Below are 16,646 nucleotides of genomic sequence, written 5' to 3' on the forward strand. Positions count from 1 at the left end.
ATAGGCAGTATACTGCAAAGCACCATATAATTAAAAACAGGGCTTCACATTTTTCAGCTATTTTCTCAAATTTGGCAAAGAGACAGTTAAGAGTTAGTAGGGGCCTCCCTGGTGGCGCAGGCGGTTGAGCACCGCACTGTGAAGCTGTGCACAGCCTCTGCAGCGTGGGTTCAATCCTGGCCGGCCAGGAAGGTTCCCACATGGAGCAGCAGATCTCTCCTGTCTCTTCCGCTGCTCCCCTCAGCAGTGTTTTTTCCCAGTCTGCCTGTTCTGTTCCCCACTCTGTCTCTAGTGAGTCCTCTCACCCTCCCACACATCTGGCCTGTACCCTGGTTCCTGTGTAAATAAAGCAATCTTGAAAAAAAAAAAATTAAAAAAACTTTTTTTTAAAGAGTTAGAATAAGAGCAGTTTGCATTTATACACCAGGGTTTGCCATGAAGGGTTTTAGAATCTAAAAGTTAGAAATAAACTCATTCAAGGTTGTTAAAAGTATGGATTTCTAAGCTCCTGATAGCAAATCAGGAAACACATAAGGAACTCTCCCAGTTATAAGGACCTATGCAACACAATACCTAACAAAGTATTCATAACTCTTCCTTCCCAATGACAGTCCACATCACCACCATCCCTAAAGCACAGCATTCCTAGACCAACATCACTACATGGTGGCTACAGTAGTGACGAAGTCATATTAAAGTTTCTTTCTCACCACCTCACCGAGGACATTCATAACTGCCCTCTGTTTAAGATGACTATCACTGTTCATGGTTCATCTGTTTCTATCTCAAGCAAACTCACATATGCTAGTCAAGAAATATTCCTATATTCACAGATCTGGAACAAGAAATACAGACTTCTGGAAAATAGTCTCCTAGACTTCTGGAAAAAGTCTCAACATTTTATGCTCACATACAATCTAAACATTCTTCCTGCTCTACCTGGTGCCCACCTCCAACTTTCCCCCATTTGTATCTGTAAAATTTCCAGTTTTTTCCTAGTTTTTCTTGCTGGCATTTCCGAAACCTCAAATATATACATTCTGACACAAAGAAAAAGATTACATTTTGAAGTGAAACAAGACAAAACAAAGAAATAATGTTTTCCTGTTAAAAGTCAGGTTTTGCTTGTGTCTCCACACAATTCACATGCAAAGGAAATTAGTCCTTAGTATCATTCTTTCTAACACAGTGGTTCTCAAAGGGGTAACTCCTTTCTTAAAAATCATTGTGCTAAAGCCAATAAGAAAACCAAAGATTTTATCTAAAATCTATATTTCCTCTTTCTCATACTCTATTTTTCCTTAAATAATTTAAGTCACTATAAGTAGAATACTACCTTTTAATTTCAGTCACTTGTTTAATAAGTAATAGTCCAAAGTACTGTTTTCTCTTTCCAGAAATAATGAATATCCAGTATGTGCCAGTCTCTTTGTCAGCTACTTAAAATACAAAGAAAAACATGACATTATTTGCTGACGTCAAGGGTCTTGCAAACTGGAAGAGGCACACTTGGAGAAAGGGGAGGGAGGAGGTAAATAAAGTAGTATAATAATGCTAGCACTAGACAAAGCGTGACCTGTATTTTGTGGTTAGAGGACTTGAAGGATCAATGTGGGGACTGGACAGGATACACAGAGTTCAGCACGAAAAGTAAGCAGGAATCAGATATCCTAAAGGTCTTGCATGATGTTTAAAGTAGCCTTATTTTACATGGTTTTCAAACTTCAGTGTATTTAAGAATCATTTGAGGTATCTGCTAAAAAAGAGATTCCCCATTCCCCAAGATTGAGTCAGCAAATCTGGTGTAGGATCCAAATTTTCAATTTTTACAAATACCTCAGTGATTTTGATAGTCAATACTTTGAAACAATGTTTTAGCATAGGTATTTTTCTCAAATTTTCCAAGTAGTCTAGGGAGAATGTTGGAAATATTGTTCTGTAGGTATTAAGAACATCAGCTGAGGGCCTCCCCTGGTGGTGCAGTGGTTGAGCGCTGGGCTACGAAGCTGCCCGCAGCCTCTGCAGTGCCGGTTCGATCCCCGGCCGCCCCACAGCCGGCGAGGGTCCCATATGGTGCGCAGACCTCTCCTGCCACACCCGCTACTCCCCTCAGCAGTGTATTTCGTCAGTCTGCCTGTTCTGCTCCCCGCTCTGGCTCTGGTGAATTCTCACCCTCCCGCGCTTCTGACTGTATCCAGTGCTTGCATAAATAAATAAATAAATCTTTTTTTTTAATTGTTAAAAAAAAAAAAAGAAACTTCAGCTGAGAGAAAGGTAGGAATGCACAGAGGTTAAAAGAGAACCACTGTGATAATCAAGGATTGACCAAGAAACCACAAAAGAATTCCCAGAGCTAAGAGTCCAGGTGAGGCAGGACACCATACCTCTGTAGTAACATCAATCTGCACACTGATTTTTTTTCATCCATAAAATCAAAATAATACCCAATTAAGGTTATTATGAAGATTACATTACATGTGATTACAGATGAAAAATATGTAGGGATAATCATATAGTGAATTCAAAATTTCAACATTTCCAGGTAATAAAAGTTATAGGCAATAGTATGAGAATGGATATGTATTCTTTTTACTTCAAGAATATGCTAAATTCTTCAACTTACATCACTCTTTAAATGAGCTGGTATCATTAACATATATATCATTAACATATATATATATCATTAACATATATATAAAAATTTTTAAATATAAGTTGTCTTTATTTAAAATGGCCTGTAAAACAGAAATAACAATTTCAACACCCAATGAGTACTATACTATTAATATCTTACTTGGTACTCAAGGTGGTGACGGAAGAATTCAGTAACAAAGAAAGTGAATGAAGTATTTTCTCAACTTACTAAAATTCAGGCAATCTTTCCCATACATATGTCACTTTCTGGTCTAGTATCATCCCAGGCAAATAATTTCTCTCCCCTTCTTTTTTTTTTTTTAAGATTTACTTATACAAGAACAGGGGTACAGGTGTGGGAGGGTGAGAGGATTCACCAGAGACAGAGCGGGAAACAGAACAGGCAGACTGAGGAAAAACACCGCTGAGGGGAGCAGCAGGCGCGACAGGAGAGGTCTGCCGTGCCATGTGGGATTCTCACCAGCCGGCCGGCTGGGATCTAACCCACACTGCAGAGGTTGTGGACAGCTTCACAGTGCAGCGCTCAACCACCTGCGCCACCAGGGGAGGCCCTCTCTCCCCTTGTTTAAGGGTAGAAAATATGTTTTCTTATACTTACAGTATAATTGTTTACTTATACTTACAGTAAGTTCCCCTTACAGAGGTATAATCCTTCTAAAACTTAAAAAATAGTCTGTCAGAACCTTTGGTCACAAGTAATGAAACCCAACCTAAATGGGTCTGAGCAGAAGTGTAATTATTGGCTTAGGTGAATGTTTTAGAGCTCCCTTCATCCACAGTTGGATTCAGTTTTTCACTCCTGGAACAAACTTACTACTCCACGATACTTTTATAATTCAAAAATGGAGGAACCAATGCTTAACTTCAAGAAACGTGTTATCTCTTAAGCTTTTTTTTTTTTTTTAATTCAAGAGTAGACAAAAATTAGCAGGCAAAACTATTTGCATTATCTCAAAATAAAACTGTTTTATGGACTAAATAATTTTAAATAATGATGCAAACAGAGCCAAAAACCAATCACTAAAAAAGCAGACAACTTCATTAAATATTATTTTCTCTCCCTCTGGGAAGAACAAACAAAGTCTTTGGTTTCTGGGGGAATTCAAGGGTCTTTTTTTTTAAATAGTAAGTACTTATAATGTTCAAAGTTTACTGTTCCAAGTTCTTTAATGTTACCATCTCATTCAATATATATACTCCCCATTACCATCCTTTAGGCCTTTTTGACCCTTTTCCCCTCAGCCCTCCCTTAATCTCAGAAGTACCTCTTCATTTATTAGTGTGCACTAGCTTTAATAAGTAATTTGCTTTTGATTCCTCCACTATGTAAAGGTTTCATATTTGTCTTCTGACTTAATTGACTATAATTCTCTTAAACTCCCTCCATTTTGCTGCAAATGGCAACATTTCATCTTTCCTTATAACTGAACGGCATTCCATTGCGTGGATATACCATCTGTTCTTAACAATTCTCTATCAGTGGGCACTGAGGTTGCTTCCATGTTCCAGCTATTAAGTAAATATTGCTGTAATAAACATCTTTAGAGTATACAATTTTTGAGTTGTTAATTTCCTGTTCTTTGGGTAGATGCCCAGAAGTGAGATGTTGGGTCCTAAGGTTATTTCCCGTTTTAGTTTTAAGTACAGATTGCTCTCCAAAAATGGCTCTGTCCATTAACATTCACTGAATACATTTCATTACTGAATTCTGTCTAGTTAATTTTATTCTTGTAACTTTAACCACCACTGTACTTCTAAAGTCATTCTCATCTCCTTGGGTGTCCAAAGATACTTATTTTCCTAGACTAAAATACACATACACATTTATTTTAAAAACTAATTTAGTTTCCTTTGTATTTTTAAATATTACAATTTAAAAAAAAAAAAGAAATATAAAGGAAAGCCTGAGCTATAGAAGTAGGGAGAAAGATTATCAAAAAAAAAACTATGTCACACAAATGCAAATTACTCACTCCTGAAAGAACATTCCTAGCAGAATCCCAGGCTGTGTTACTCGATCGAACATCTGAAAATCCTGTGTGTTCTGCCATCTGAGAGCAAGCATCCTTTCAGTGTCAAATTTTAAAGTATGTTACTTATTTTACAATCCAGTCAAACAAAACAGCAATACTATCATTAATTACTATTACTGCTTATACTTCTGTTGAGTCACAGAAACTGGACATTTAAGTGGCCTATCCATACCATAAAATAATATGCAGAAAATGTGGAAAGAATTATGCATTACATATTTATAAGGTCTCAGCCGTCAAGGATCAGGGGACTGAAAAGTGTTTTAGTAAGTATTGATATAAAAGCATATAGATTAATGGGAATTATTCTCATGCAGCAGCATGATTCAACAACAGAGGCTTCCTGTTTTGCTGTTTTTATTCCTTCCTGTTCTCTTAATATAGCCTTCATTCTTTACCTTCTTTTTTTACTTGTAACTGTATATATATTCATATTCCTCAAGGTAATTGATTTCATCTAGATTTTTTTTAAGTCTTTTTTTTTTTATAGAGGCATGTTTTATTTATTTATTTATTTTGTTTGTTTGTTTGTTTTGTTTATTCTCTCACCCTCCCGCGTCAGAAGCATGGGAGGGTGAGAGAATTCACCAGAGCCAGAGGGGGGAGCAGAGCAGGCAGAAGGACCCAAGCACACTGCTGAGGGGAGCAGTGGGCAGCAGTAGAGGTCTGCGCGCCATGCGGGACCCTCCTCCGGTGGTCGGGGAGCAGCCGGGGAGCAGCGGGAATCGAACCGGCGCCGCAGAGGCCGCGGGCAGCTTCGCAACCCAGCGCTCAACCGCTATGCCACCGGGGAGGCCCTAGATTATTTCTTAAAGAATGTCTGACAAAAGATAAATTGGCTGACTTAGTAGTTATCAAAGCTATTTGTACCTAAACAAACTTCTCATAATTTTAAGAAATTTGTATCAAGTAATGTTTAAAAAGTAATGCCTAAACACTGACTAATCATTCAATAAGAACAAACCTACTTTTTCCAAAATAAAGAAGTCCTCAGGAACAGGGGTGGGGTGAAGGCAAAACTGTATGGATTATCAACTCTGGTTACTTGTCCTTGCCACAACGTCAACTTATTTTTTTTTAAGATTTATTTATTTATTTATATAAGCACTGGGTACAGTCAGAAGCACAAGAAGGCAGAGAATTCACCAGAGCCAGAGCACAGAGCAGAGTAGGCAGACTGACGAAGTACACTGCTGAGGGGAGCAGCGGCGGCAGGAGAGGTCTGCGCGCCATGTGGGACCCTCGCCTGATGGCTGGGCATGGAACCAGCGCTCCAGAGGTTGAGGGCAGCTTCACAACCCAGCGCTCAACTGCTGTGCTACCAAGGGAGGCCCTCAACTTATTTTTTTATCACTATAAATATAAGAATACTCTTCATTAACTTACAGTCTCTTGTTTTTAAAGAACAAGATCTGTGGATAACTGAATCTTAACAGTTTAAGAGTCCTGACCAAACAACTCATTCAGGTTTAACTGTCATCTATGTGATTGTGTTGGGGAAAAAAAATGTTCCACACAGACTTACAGCTCCTGATGGTTCCTATCTACACTGTTATTATTTCTCTTCTCTATCTTCACCACATTTAGGCTTTTACTCTTGTTTTCCACCAATAAAAAGTAGTAATTTTTCATCTACATGCTATATAAAATTAAACAGAAGTTCTTTGCCCAGGAAAAAAAAGATCCAAAGTGAATGTTACCTTTTAGATAAGATTGTATATTAGTAGCTTTCCTGGGTTTTGAAACTTTCCCAGTAGACATACATGGATTTCTGATTCTGTATGTTTATTTTAAAATGCCAAAATCTATTTTTAAAAACACATCACAGTGAAAAGTTACACATAATAAACATACACAGAAATAAAAATTCGCCTTACAAGTCTCACATGAAAAATAGCTTTTATTGTTTTAATCATACTTGTTTTCCTTTTAGAATGTCAATACAGAAATACTCCAGCACCTCTCAAAAATTGTTGGAAACTAATTTTTAATTTTTTTAAGCTGATGTAGTCTTTCAGAACAGAAATCAGATCTAGAGTAACAGAATAAGCATCATAAAAATATTTTTGCTAAGGATAAATGTGAGGTTGGTAATAAATAAGCAAAGTTTTAGAACACTGACCACTGAACATAGGTAACACATTAACAAAATCATTTTAAAAAGATGTGTTACTATGTTAAACACTCATGGAAAAATGACCAGCTTAAAGGTTTTTTTTTAGTAACTATTCCCAAGGACACACTGCCTTCTCAATGCTCACCCATAATTAAAGTATCATTTTACTGAGATCAAAAAGCTAATAAATGCCCATTTATACAAGTCAGATTTTGTGTGCTTTACTAGTTGAATGAAAACTTATATAACCTAATACAAAGATTATTAGATTAGATTTTATGTAATTAATTTTATATAATTAAGATTAGATTTTATATAATTAATCACACATTAACTTTTCATACAGGGGTATATGAACATTTATGTTCGTCACTTTTTATTCTTAGTGAAGGTAATGAGCTTCCTGTTTTATTTTTAATTTCTCCTTTCACTTTGTTTCATCTTCCAGCATCTACTAATACAGCTTTTTGTGATGCTGAGATTACCAGAACAGTGTATCATTTTTTTAGATTTGCCATATTCCTCTTCCCCTTCTCAGCAATTGAACACTACCAGCAACTTCCCTATCACACATTTTAAAATATTTAGTGCCATCTGCACCAAAACAGTTAATGGTTAGAAATGAGATGACATTCATTTCCAGGAAGCCTGAATTCTAACCTCAATATACTTTACTTTGTAGGTCCCTAACCTCCTCCCCCACCCTTCCTTACACTTGAGGTCTCTGGGAAGGATATGAATAGAAGAAAAGGTCAGACACCTACATATTGTTACCATAAGGCTTTTGTTACAAACCTCAAAGTGCCCTGTGAACCAGGTTGGTCCACATGGAAGTTTCACCTAGTTTAAAGCCTAGAATCAATACCACTTGGATAGCTTTTGTTGTCTTTTTTCTTCTAAGGCTATGTTCAAAGCTCAGCCAATGGTGAAGAAAGGCCATTCTAGCAATATAAGAAGGAAAACTAAGCCAGTGGAAAATATTCAGCTCAGAAACCTGTTTAGTTCTGAACACCACTGATGAAACTAAAAAACTGAGATGAAAGGTACAAACAGATCCATAGCTAAAGAGTAGGGGCAACACAGTCTAGGTCAGGTAATTTTTAAAAATTATTGTTTATGGTAATATTATGAGGTAAGAAACCAAATTCTCTAATGTAATATAAAGCAAGTAAGCAATGAGTAGCTGGAAACAAAGAGGGAGCAACTTTGTAGAACCTACAGGAAAGTCTAAAGGAAGGGAATATGCTTTAATGTTTAAGATTAAATAGCACACACAGGCTTCTGAATTCCAACCCCAGGTTTATTGCTCTTTAGCTAGATGACCATGAGTGAAATCCTTACTCTTTCCAAATGTGTTTCTCCACCTCAATGACAGATATATTAACATTAAAGGACATCTGGCAAATGCTTAACGTATGATCACCTTTAAGAAACATTAACAGGGCCTCCCCTGGTGGCACAGTGGTTGAGCGCTGGGCTGTGAAGCTGCCCGCAGCCTCTGCAGCGCTGGTTCGATCCTCAGCCCCAGGCGAGGGTCCCACATGGTGCGCAGACCTCTCCTGCTGCGCCTGCTGCTGCCCTCAGCAGTGTATTTTATCAGTCTGCCTGTTCTGTTCTCTGCTCTGGCTCTGGTGAATTCTCTCATCCTCCCACGCTTCTGACTGTACCCAGTGCTTGTATAAATAAGTAAATCTTAAAAAAAAAAACAAAAAACCCATTAACAATACAAAACCAGGGCCTCCCTGGTGGTGCAAGGGGTTAAGCACCGCACAAAGCGATCCGCAGCCTCTGCAGCACAAGTTTCATCCCAGGCAGGTCAGGGAGCAACCCACATAACGAAGCAGATCTCTCCTGTCTCACCCACTGCTCCCCTTAGCAGTGTGTTTCAGTCAGTCTGCCTGTTCTGCTCCCCACTCTGTCTCTGGTGAATCCACTCACCACCGCACCCCCCACCCCGCCCCCGCATCTCTGGCCTTTACCCTAGCTCTTGTATGCATAAATAAATCTTAAAAAAAAAAAAACGAACAACAAAATTTTGTCTACATATTAATATATTATTTCTGTAAATTTATGAATCACCTGATGGAGATATACAGTGGGAACAGGGAGACAGACCACATAAAAGGATGCAAAAAAAGATGCAATACAGAACTAAATCTGATATCTGGGATTAATTTATAAATAACCCAGTGGGATAGAAAGAATGGCCAGTAGGTGATGTTACCTGGTATTCACTGCAGTATTCTAATTTTGTGTATATCTGACGTTTTCCAAAATGAATGACTATTTAAAATTCCTTTTACTTTTTTTTTTTAAATGGCATAGAAGAACTCAGATGTAGGCCAGAGGTACAGGGAGTAAGAGGAGTCACCAGAGACAGAGTGGGGAGCAGAACAGGCAGATGTACTGAAATATACTGCTAAGGGGAGCAGCAGGTGAGACAGGGTAGGTCTGCTGCACCATATTTGGGTTAGCTCCCTGGGCAGGGATAGAACTCAGGCCATAGCAGTAATAGTGTTGAGACTTAACCCTTGGGCCTCCTAACCCCTAGGCCACCAGGAAGGCCCTAAAATTCCTTTCACTATTCACAGATAAGGATGGATAAGAAAACAAGTTCCAATATTCTTTCTACTTTTGATAAATCATGAATCTAAAAGTTGTAAGATTAAAAAAATTATGTAAAGAAAGGTAAAAAAAATCCAATGGGTAGGCATAAAGGTTAATTCTACAAATGACTTCAAATACAAATTGGGTTAGGAGGGGGTATTCAGGTAAAACCCACAAACACCCATGTATTAGGGAAAAGACAAAATATGTAACAAACAAGAAATCATCAAATTGAACACAAGCATGTCTTAGTTTAACAAATTCAACAATTCCTTCAGCTACACATATTGTATTTATTTTTGAAATTTGCATAAACCAGTAATTCTTGCTGTACTACTGGAGACTGCTACTTATATTAAGTCAGACATGAATTCTGTTGTAAAAAGAAATGTATTTCTTTGTGGCTTATTCACATTTCACACATGGGATTTTCTTTTACCAAAAAAGATACAGCCTATAGATATTTTTCTTTCTCTTTTTATTACAAGTTAGGAGAGGGAGAAAATACCTTTATGCTCTGGAAGCCTCTAAAAAGTCAACAAGATAAATGCAAACAATAACTTATTGATGATGATAAAATAATTCGGATTTCATGAAAAATAAGTTAATTATGAGACCGGATAACAGCAAGACTAGTTTTCCAGTCACAGATTAGTGTTACCAATAAGAATGAAAATGTTCATAGTCCAAAAGTTTTTCCAATAATAATTCTCATGGTATTGAAATAATGCTGGTGTTCACAATATCTTATAACCCAAAAAAGTCTTGATGTATGTCATCTTTAACATGACTAAATGACTTAATTTAAATGACAATTTCAGATGCAAATGGAGCAAGTTACATAAAAGCTTACACTTCTGGAAAGAGTTCAGTTCTTTGTCTTACCCTCACTTGAGAAGTCAGATAAATAGTTCACAAACATTGAAAGAAAATAAAATAATTTCTGTGAATAAGAGGGAAGCATTTAGACTAAGGGAAATCCCTGACAGCTTGAAAAAGAGTTTCACAACTGATTTCTAATAAATTTTTCTAAAAAAAAAACTTTACAATCTTCATGTTCCTATATTTCTAACTAAAGACAACTCAACTTTTATTAAACTTTTCTAAAGAGCATAAAATGTTTTCGCAGACATAAGATGGTAACACCATCAATAGGGTTTTCTGACACTTTCTGTTTCATATGTCAATTTTTAGAATTTATTTATTCCTCTAGGTTGTTATACTTGCCAAAAATCTTGAGACAACTTTGTTTTTAGTTCTACTTTCTTGTTCCCCTTTCACACTTTGTAAAACAGTGACTAACGTTTAATGACTTAGAAAATCATTAACTTTACTTTAAATAATATAGCATTACTTCAAATAGTACAATTATAATAATTTTTAATATAATTCTAAGATACACCTGTGGAACTTCTTTCTCTTTAGTATGAAATGTCCCCAATATATTAATTTCTAGTTTCCCAACACCAAAATTTGAAATGTAAGTCTAAAACATTTATTACATCCCTATCATTTTTCCTTTTAGCATTCCCTTTGAGTCATCCCACTCTAATTCAAAATTACCCATTAACCAAAACTTAATTATAAGAACTTTATTATAAGATCAAACAACAAAAATTGGTTTTATACTTGTAAATACCTTGGCTTGCATAGTAATCACTCCAGAAAAACAAATCCAAAAGTATCCATAATTCTCTTAACAAGAAAGATAAGCACATGGAACAAAAATAATAAAAACAAGACAAAAATCATTGGAACTTACACAGCTTTCCTAACCACTTACAATCTATTCAGAAAAGAATCCTCAAACTAATTCTGCCAACTGTCTCATAAAAGGCTCAATCCTATCCTTAAGACATCATTACATCTGACACTGTGACACTCAATTAAGAAATGAGAAACTAACAAAATTCAAAACAGTCTCTTGGGAACAGTATATTTAGTTAAGCACCAAAAATAAAATCATGTAAAAATATGCCATAAAAATTACTTGTCAAATATCTGGATTTTACAAAATGCAAAAAACCAAAAAAGGTATCTTAAACTTCAAAAATATTACTGTTGCACAGACTTATCTCACTATTCAAACACAAACAAAACAGATTCAGACAAAATGTTTATGATGGAGCTATATAGACTAAAGGTATCCCTCTCTATTCAAATCTGTTATTTACTATCCAAAGAGGTCAGGCACAGAACAGATTCTAATAATGTGGCTTACCACACTGTCTGAACTTGAGTATATAAACCTTCACTAAAGAAAGGCAAGGACTTAAACTTGGAGAGTGAAATATATAAATATTCTTACAACTCCATCAAATAACAATAGAAAAAGATGTTTAAGGTAGCCTTTCCTGAGTAATTCTAGTTCACGTCAATCACTGTTACTATAACTCATATTCTTTTTTTTTTTAATTTTTTTTTAATTTTTTTTTATTTATAGAGGCATTTTTTTTTATTTATTTATTTGTTTGTTTGTTTTGTTTTATACATGCACTGGGTACAGTCAGAAGCGCGGGAGGGTGAGAGAATTCACCAGAGCCAGAGCGGGGAGCAGAGCAGGCAGAAGGACCAAAGTACACTGCTGAGGGGAGCAGCGGGCGGCAGGAGAGGTCTGCACGCCATGTGGGACCCTCCTCCGGTGGCCGGGGAGCAGCCAGGGATCGAACCAGCGCCGCAGAGGTCGCCGACAGCTTCGCAACCCAGCGCTCAACCGCTGCGCCACCGGGGAGGCCCTATAACTCATATTCTAATGCAACTCATAATCATATCCCTTTTACAAGGCATATGGCAGTATATCTTATGGCTGTAATTATTCTCAAGTTTGAGGACATGATGAAAAAAAATGTTTGCAAATCATTTTCTGATACGTCTAGTAACCAAAATTCTGTTCTTACAGTTTTTACAGTTTGACAATGACGAGACCAAATGACAACTTAAAATTGGCAAAGCACCTAAACAGACAATCCTCCTAAGATGTATAAATGGCCAAAAGCACATGAAAAGATGCTCAACATTATTGGTCATAAGGGAATGAAAATCACACCACAATGAGATACCACTTCATAGCTACCCACTAGGACAGCTATCATCAAAAAGACAGCTAATAGCAAATACTGGTAAAGATGAGTAGAAACTGGAATCTTGGACCTCCCTGGTGGCGCAAGGGATAAAGTTTCAGCACTGTGATGCTTTGTGCAGCCAGGGAGGTGATCCACATGGCTCAGCAGACCTCTCCTGCCTCGCCCACTGCTCCCCTCAGCAGTGTATTTCAGTAGATCTGCCTGTTTTGTTCCCCACTTTGTTTCTGGTGAATCCTCTCACACCACCCCCCACCCGCCCACCTCTGGCCTACACCCCAGTTCCTCTATACAAAAATAAATCTTTAAAAAAAAAAAAGAAAAGAAAGAAACTGGAATCTTCATGCACTGCTGTTGGAAATGTAAAATACTGAAGGCACTTTGGAAAAGTTGGGTAGTTCCTCAAAAGGATAAAACAGTTCCCAAAAATGTTACTCCTGTCTACATGCTATTTAATACAGGTGAAAACAAATATCCAAACAGATGCTGCTGCTTATGTTCACAACAGCATTATTCATAAGAGGTAAAAAGCAGAAACCACCCAAATGTCCAGTCAACTGATAAATGGATGAACAAAACAAGGTATGCCATAAATGCATTAACAGTGGCTCGGAAAAAGCAATACAGTGCTGGTACATGCTACAACATGGATGAATCTTGAAAATATGCTAAGAAATATTTTATGATTATATGATTACATTTATGTCAAATATTATATGATTACATTTATGTCAAATGTGCAGAAATGGCAATCCACAGAAACAAAAAGGTGGCCAAGAGCTGGGTTATAGGAGAAATGCTAAATGACTGTTCATGGGGTAATTATAAAGTACTATGGAATTAGACAATATCTGCACAATCTTGTAAATAAACTAAAAATCACTTAACTGCGTATTTCAAAAAGGGTGAATTTTGTGGTGAATTTCAAAAAGGGTGAATTATTCCAAGGCAATGTGCACGTATATGGAATAGTAAAAAGACTTATTTTAAATATTTGCAATAGAGAAGATATTTTGGAGAGTAGTAATGCCCATTTTTACCTTGAAACTACAATCAATAACACTTTATTTATTCATATCTACCCAAAATCCAAATTTCATTCAGCAGATATGGAAACTAATAAAGGAACTAAGAATTGGAAAGAAGGTACATCAAACTAATTAAGCCTCTTTGCTGAGGTTTCAAAGAAGTCTGCATAGCAAGAAAGGAAACCAATGCCATTATTTCACATATACTTTTAATTGCCAAAGAATATACTTTTTAACTGTTCCCAAACATCAAATCCAATCTCTAAGGATGAAAATTTGTCAGTACTAAGGATATTCAAAGAATCAATCTGCCACTGATATTTCAATGAATTAAGGTTCAGCCTTCTAATGAGTTTACTTAAGAACACCACCATTGTGGATGACAATATTGTTTCTGACAAGGTGATTTAAAAAGCAATCTGTGTCTTTACCATAGAGTTCTACAAGGTAAATGCATTACAAACCCCAAGTTTCCTAACAAAGAAACTCTAGCTTATTTAGAGTCTCTATGAGCCTGCCTCGGAAAATTCTAATACCTACCTTTGCAAACCTATCTTCTGTAAGTTGCCCGGAAGGTTCAAGGACTGCAATTTAAATAGACAATTTGTGGCCTCTGGTGGCGCAGCGGATTGAGCGCAGCGCTATGAAGCTGTCTGCAGCCTCTGCAGCGCAGGTTCGATTCCTGGCCAGTCAGGGAGATACCTACATGGCGCAGCAGACCTCTCCTGCCTTGCCTGCTGCTACCCTTAGCAGTGTCTTCGGCCTGTCTGCCTTTCTGTTCCCCACTCTGTCTCTGGTGAATCCTCTCACCCTCCCACGCCTCTGGCCTGTACCACAGTTCTTGTATAAATAAAAAATAAATCTTAAAAAAAAATAGACATCTCATTGTCCTTTTCCACTTTTGTTAAATACAAGAATGCTTTTACCTTATTTGTCAAAAAGAAGCAAAAATTCACCATCTATTTTTTCCCACCACCTTCTTCATGGTCTTTCTTATCTCAAGAGCTTTCTTTCACTTCTAAACATTCCTAGCACCAGTCTGCACTATTCCCTGGTACATTTAAACTTGCACAATAATTGAATGTACTATTTATTCTCTAAGGAAGAAAAGTTTCTGAAGGATAGCTCCCCCAATATCTTTGTTTGCCGAGAGTGCTTGATACAAGGCAGATTGTTAGTAAATATTTAAATGAATTAAGTACTTAACTAACTGCCCTTTGTTCCTAAAACAGTACTAATACAAGTAGGTAAGTGATTAGGTGGGTACTCAGAAATGGCAAGTCCCCAGAGACACTGAATGCCTCATTCAATCTCTGCAAGAAATTATAGGCCATCTTGTGTAGAGCCTTAAGGTTAAAAATGGCATTATTCAGATGCTTTCTAGAACTGCTCCAGCTGAAAGCACACTGAGGGAATGAAGGCAGTTTGAAATAGTTCTCTGTGAGTCAAAAAGACTCATACTGCTATGCTTTTCAGCCAAGCTGCTTTTCAGCCAAGCTAGAGCTAAACTGAAACCACACAACTTCTGCCTAAATGGGAAAGCCCTTTTATGAATACTGCAAGGATGAGGAGTAGTCAGGCAATAGGTTACATCACACCAGGCAGCAGAGAGAACTTCTATTTTCCTGGAATCTGAACTGATTATCCCAGTCCCAAAAGACACCACAATAATCACCTGGCTACCAAATATCCATAGTGATGATAATCACTGTCTTAACCTGCTACTAACTCCAAATCAACTAAAAACTAATAATGGAAGCGTGACACCTCTACTCTTACTACCACCACTCCCTCCCAAAAAAAAAAAAAGGGTACATGGGAGAAAAAGATTTTGGAAATGAGTGAGAATTCATTTTTAAATACAAAGACTGCTTCAAATTAAGTATCATTTACAAACCAAATGACCTGAAATATTAATCAGAAAGACAGAATCAAATAGAAGGTTAACTGTTCAGAACCAACCCCATTAAAATAAAAAAAAGTAGTCATTACAACCACTAGTAACAAGTAACGCTTGCCTTTTAGATTGTATAAAGATCACTGTCAGTTCTTTTAAACTCAGAAAGTTAACACTACAATTGATTTATTTAGAACTCACCTTAAAGAACAAAATTACATATAATAAAAGAAAAAACATGAGAACCAACTGATTTTAGTTGGGAGGCTATCAACAATATATTACTGTTCAGATTAAAATACCACTCTGCACTCTGGACTCTAAATAATTTGATATCTCCTGAACTTTACTACCTTCAAGGTGGAAATTTGAAGTTAAAAGTATGCCGTAAGATTAAAATTCTCCTTCAAGAAAATGAAATCTAAAAATATTCAACCCAGATATTTACACAAGAATTTTGTTAGTCATTAAAAAACCCTTGTCACACAGCAATAACTAACCACTAACACTAGCAATGACAGAGGCCTGAGGCAGAAGGCAAGGATTCAAAGCAAACAGAATTAGAATAAGATAAACAACTCATTAAAACCATCAAAACTAAAAGCTACAGAAACTTTATGAAATCAGCGGGACTACAGTCAACTTCAGAATCTATTAAAAATTAAAAAACGCTATTTAAAAAAAGTCACTAAAAGTGAAACAAATAAAATTAACAATTCTTCAAAATAATCTGAAGATTTTATATTAACTCATAATCTGAAAACTCATTAATTTCATGCTTCCCAGAATCCAATCGTCTGCTATAATCATGCGATGGTCCAAAATACAAGATAATTCAAAAAGCGCTCAAACCGATAGAAGACTTTAGCATGGAACACTTCAGGATAGATGTGAAGGGATAAAAGGGAAGAGTAAATGATAAACCAGAGCTGGACTTGTATTGACTGGAGGGAAATTTTAAAACAAATCCACATGACAAATTACACCAAAAACCTCATTCATGTCTTTACTATTTAAACAAGCATACCTTTTAAAATGTACTTTTAACCTTTGGACAACCAAAGTGTTACCAAACAGCTTAAAGCATTGTTGCCTATACGAATTTTGATGTTAGTCTAAATCCTTAACAAAATTCACAGACATTTTCACAATGAAACACTTCAGAAACGGAAAGGTGATTTATATTCTCTAAGGAAAGGATACCTTATTTTTCACTTGTTTTAAAGTTTC

General features: G+C 36.6%; 1 protein-coding gene across 4 annotated transcripts in view; it reads right to left on the reverse strand.

Moving 5' to 3' along the window:
- LCOR (ligand dependent nuclear receptor corepressor) overlaps positions 1-16,646 on the reverse strand; it is a 121,988-nt gene that overhangs the window by 103,584 nt on the left and 1,758 nt on the right. The window lies entirely within an intron of this gene.

Source organism: Talpa occidentalis, unplaced genomic scaffold (genome assembly GCF_014898055.3).
Source record: "Talpa occidentalis isolate TD23 unplaced genomic scaffold, MPIMG_talOcc4v2.1 talOcc4.8, whole genome shotgun sequence".
Taxonomy (NCBI): domain Eukaryota; kingdom Metazoa; phylum Chordata; class Mammalia; order Eulipotyphla; family Talpidae; genus Talpa; species Talpa occidentalis.